Raw genomic sequence first — 4968 nt, 5'->3', positions numbered from 1 at the left:
TACATTAAATTTATAAAAAAAAGACATAGTAGTATTTTTATATGTCAAAAGTTGAGAATAAATTAAAAAGGCAGATAAATGATTGAAAATATAGATTAGATAAGTAAACTAAAGAGAAGAAAAGATATAAGTGGATGTTATATGTGAAAATAGTAACCGCTGTAAGACTAAATGAAATTAACAACTGCAGTTGACGAAGGCAATGAAAGAAGACGAAGGCGAGAGTGTTGAAGAAAGGAGAATAATAGAATAGCAAGAAAAATACAGAAAAGGATATAAATTAAAATTAATATAAGATTAAACAAAATATGAACATGATAAAGAATGAAGACAATGACAGAACAAACGATATAAACTAAAACTAACAAAGCATGAAGATATTGATAGAACAAACGATATAAACTAAAACTAACATAGAATTAAACAAAGCATGAAGATGATGAAGAATGTGAAGATATTGATATTCATACCAGTCCATTTTCTTTTTATTTATTAGCAATTTACAGACTGTCTTACATTTTTTAAAACTGTCATTTTAGTGGGAAGTTATTGGATTTTTCAAAATAAATTTTATGTCTATTTTGTCATTATAATTTAGTTTCCAAAATAGTTTATTGTAGGATTAATATAGTCCAAAAAATTGGACACCAAAATCATAGTCAACTCTCTGTATTGGCTTTATATATTGTTGTTAGACGTATAATATATATATATATATATATATTGTTTATTAAGTGCAGATTTGAGAATTGATCTATAAATACAACTGTGATATTCGCAATTTGATATTATTAGAGTGTGAATTGGATCAAATCTGATTATCATGTGAATTGGATTATATCTGCGAATTACAGATCGAATACAGATAAATACTGTAAATTTACGAATTGAAATGATTTGATCCATAAATTTGAGAATTGATCTATAAATACAACTATGATATTCGTGATTTGATATTATTAGAGTATGGATTGGATCAAATCTGATTATCATGTGAATTAGATTATATCTGCAAATTACAGATCGAATAAATATTGTAAATTTATAAATTGAAATGATCTGATTCATAAATATTCATAGATAAAGATAGAGTGTTGTAATGAAGATTGTTACAGATCTCGTTAGAGATGAAACAAAATGAAAAAGAGTGAAAATATGAGATGATAATAAACAATGTTATTAAATTAAAAAAATTGTCAAATAATATGATTTTTTTTAGTTATATTTTTTAAATCCTCTCAAAATTTTATAACTATCATATCAATTGTTATAAATTACTATTAGAGAGTCAATTCTTCTAAATCTAAATTCAATAATTTATTATCAAATGCAAATACTCAAACAAGAGATATGACATAAATGACCCAAAACTCGCTAAGAAGACATGACTTTTGACAAGAAAACAAGATCACAAACACAAAACATGAAAAGTAATTCAAATTAAAAGAAAAAACAAAGACAGACAAATAAATGACATAAACTAAACCCCACCATCCTCCTACTACTAATCATCCAACTTGTACGCTAAATTGTGCTTCACAAGACAATCCCTGAGACCATCAACAAGTTGGTGAAGAGCTTCATTTTGTTTCTCAAGCGTACACAGTTCACACTCCATTTGTACTAGTTTCAAAACAATCCTTTTCTTACCACCGCCATTGGGATGCATAGATGGTACAGCAACCACACTAATAGGACTTCCATGGTGGTGTCTCTCATTCAACTAGTTTCATAAATATTCATCTACTAACTACTAGCTATTACTGATTTAATTCCCAACTACTAACAACTATAATAATATTTTAATATGCTCAATAATCCTCAACTTGGATAAATTTCGATGAGATAGTTGAGAAAGAGGCGTGTGGCGCGGAGAAGACAAAAAAAATAGCGGTGCAGTGTGGGCTGCAATTTGGTCATGACAGAAGGAGGAACAGGCTTCTGTGAGCGGCTGTGCAGTGACACAGAAGAGACGATGCGTGCGATGCGGTGACGCAGAGGAAGAAGATGCGTGCGATGCAGTGACGCAGAGGAAGAAGATGCGTGCGATGCAGTGACGCAGAGGAAACAATGCGTGCGATGCAGTGACGTATAGGAAGAAGACGCCTTTGGTGGCGGCAAGTGATTTTTGACCTGTTGAACTCAGAAAAAAAGGAGAGGAGACGTCGGGGACGCTGCGACGACCTATTTTGAACTGATAGATAAAGAGAGGAAGAAACAAGACTACTTCCCTCGTTCTGTGTTTGAGAGTGAGGCAACGAAGAAAGAAAAAGAAGAGAGAATAAATGATACGTCAGGACGCCGCGACGATCGTGAATAGATAGATAAAGAGAGGAAGAAAATGTACAGACAGGAGGTGGTTTTTTTTTTTACCAAAGAAGAAGGAGAAAGGGAAAAAAAAAAGAAAAAGAGAAGAGAAAAGAAGAAAAAGTGATGATGACAACAAACTTTGATTTAATTTCGGGTAATAGAAAGAGAGAGAAAATTATATAACCAAGACAACACCAGCTATTTGAAAACAGAAGATCATCAGTTTAGAGGAGAAGGAACAGAGTCGGTGACAAAGGTTGGATTTTCACTAGAATGGAAAGGGTTAGTGCGATTTTGTGCTACGGTAGAAGATGATTCTACCATTAGAAAGGAAGAAGATAATGGAGACTGATTATTTGGGTTTAAAGAAAAAAGTATGGTATTTTTTACCGTAAAACTAATGGCTTATCCTCTTCAAGGAGGATACCATGACTCTGATACCATGTTGAATTTCTGGGAGAGAGAGCAGAATAAGAAGATAATATTATATATGAAGTGGTTGTATTGAAGTTGTTTTACATGATACAAAAGGTATGCTATTTATAAAGATATTTTCAACTAACTTTATAAATATCTATCTACTTACTACTAGCTATTACTGACTTAATTTCCAACTACTGACAACTATAATAATATTTTAATAAATATATCGAATTGATTCATTAAATTATGTTAAATAAACAAGTAAAGTTAAGTCGATAAAGTGAGATATTAAATGAGTTTCATCAATTAAAATAACCGAATCATGTTTAACCAGTTTATTTTTTTTTTAAATTCTAAAAATTTATTTCCTATTTTGCAGGTTTTTAATAATATGTTTAACCCTTAAACTACTCAGATCTTAAGATAGCGTTCGGAAAAAAGAGATTAAGAGACAAAGACTTAAGTATTATGTATAGAACTGAATTATATTTTAATATCATATTTGATTTAATTAAACAAACAAAATTATTTAATTATCTTTATTAAATAAAAATTAAAAAATAAAATAAACTCCCCCTCCTCTTCGGGCACCCTCCGACTCCCTCATCCCTCTTCCACCTCCTTCTATTCACCGTTGTCTTCTCCTAACACTCCTTCCGACGAAGCTCTCTCTCCTGTCGCAACACTTACTTTGACCTCCTGGCTTCCAGCCCCTCCAACAAAAGCTGTCTCCGTCTGTTTCGGCAGCTTTGTCCCTGCGTCGTCGTTCTCTACACCGTCGAGTCCACCCCTGTGTCGTCATTCTATGTGCCATTGAACCCCTTTCCCTGTGCTTTTGGCTGTTCCTCTTGAAGAGGTTGTGGAGGCAAGCGAGACTATATTGGTGGGATGGTGGTGTCGGTGATGAGATTTGTTTGGAAGGTAAAATATTGGACGAATACAGTGTACTGCGAGAGGCTCTTAGTCCGTAGTATTAATGTTGCAAATGTGAGAAGTGTATGAAATTAGTCTCAAATAAAAAAAAAAGAAAAACTACCAAAAGTACCCATGAAGTTTATGAACGCTGACAAAAGTACCCATAAACTAAGGAAATTAACACTATACCCATGAAAGATGAATTTCATATGACAAAAGTATCCAAATCCTAAATTTTTATTGATTTTTTAATAAAATTTCCAAACTACCCCACTCTTATCCCATTCTACCGTCACTCTCTCTCTTCTCACATCTTCCTCTCTCCTCACTTATCCCTCTCTCAAAAATGCTCACAGAGCCTTCTCCCTTTCACTCTTAAGGTGACTACAACACCTTCATCGTGCGTCTGTGACCCAACCTGAGGAGAATATCGTCATGGAGCACCTGTTGCAGCCGAGGAGAACGTCATCGTGGCGCGCCTGACCCAGCAGAGGAGAATACCATCGTCGCACGCCTGAGAAGAGAGAGAGGTCGTGGTGCTCTTGCATGCAGGAAGAGGGTTCGGTAAAGAGAAATCAAAGAAGAAAGGGAGGTGGCGCTGTGGATGGAGGTTCTGCCACTAACGATGTTACAAGCAAAGAAAAGGTATTTCTTTTTTTTTAACGTTTTTTATTTCATTTTTCTTCTTTTCAGAAATTGATTTAGTTACTACTAAAATGATATTGTTCTATTTTTTTAAATCTGCTTCTATTTTTTATGAAGGCTGAGATTGATTTACAGAAGATCAGGTTTATGGCTACTTCTACTTCTGATTTTTGCTGAAATAAATTTTAAATTTGATGAATGGATTTGTTGATTTTTTATGGTTGATGGCTGTTTCTACTTCTAGGTTTGCTAAAGTGAATTGAAATTGGATGAATGAATTTGAAAATTTTTATATGTTGAGTATTTTTTGGTGTTTGATATATTTGGTTTGGATATGGATTGTAAACTTATGAGTGAATCCGCTGAGGTCCGATCCTCCACCACCACCACTACCATTGATTTCGGTCTGGTTTGTTGTGGGAGTAGTTTCGGACTCTATGGCAAGGGTTGGTGTAGATTGGGTTATGAAAGGTTGAAAAAGTGAGTTGAGGTTGAGTGTAGGGTAGTTTAGAAATTTTATTAAAAAATCAACAAAAATTTAGGATTTGAATACTTTTGTCATACGGAATCAATCTTTCATGGGTACAGCGTTAATTTCCTTAGTTTATGGGTACTTTTGTCAGCATTCGTAAACTTCATGGGTACTTTTGGTAGTTTTTCCTAAAAAAAATAAGG

The sequence above is a fragment of the Arachis duranensis genome, chromosome 10 (genome assembly GCF_000817695.3).
Source record: "Arachis duranensis cultivar V14167 chromosome 10, aradu.V14167.gnm2.J7QH, whole genome shotgun sequence".
Classification (NCBI taxonomy): Eukaryota; Viridiplantae; Streptophyta; class Magnoliopsida; order Fabales; family Fabaceae; genus Arachis; species Arachis duranensis.
Note: the sequence above shows the minus strand (reverse complement) of the source record.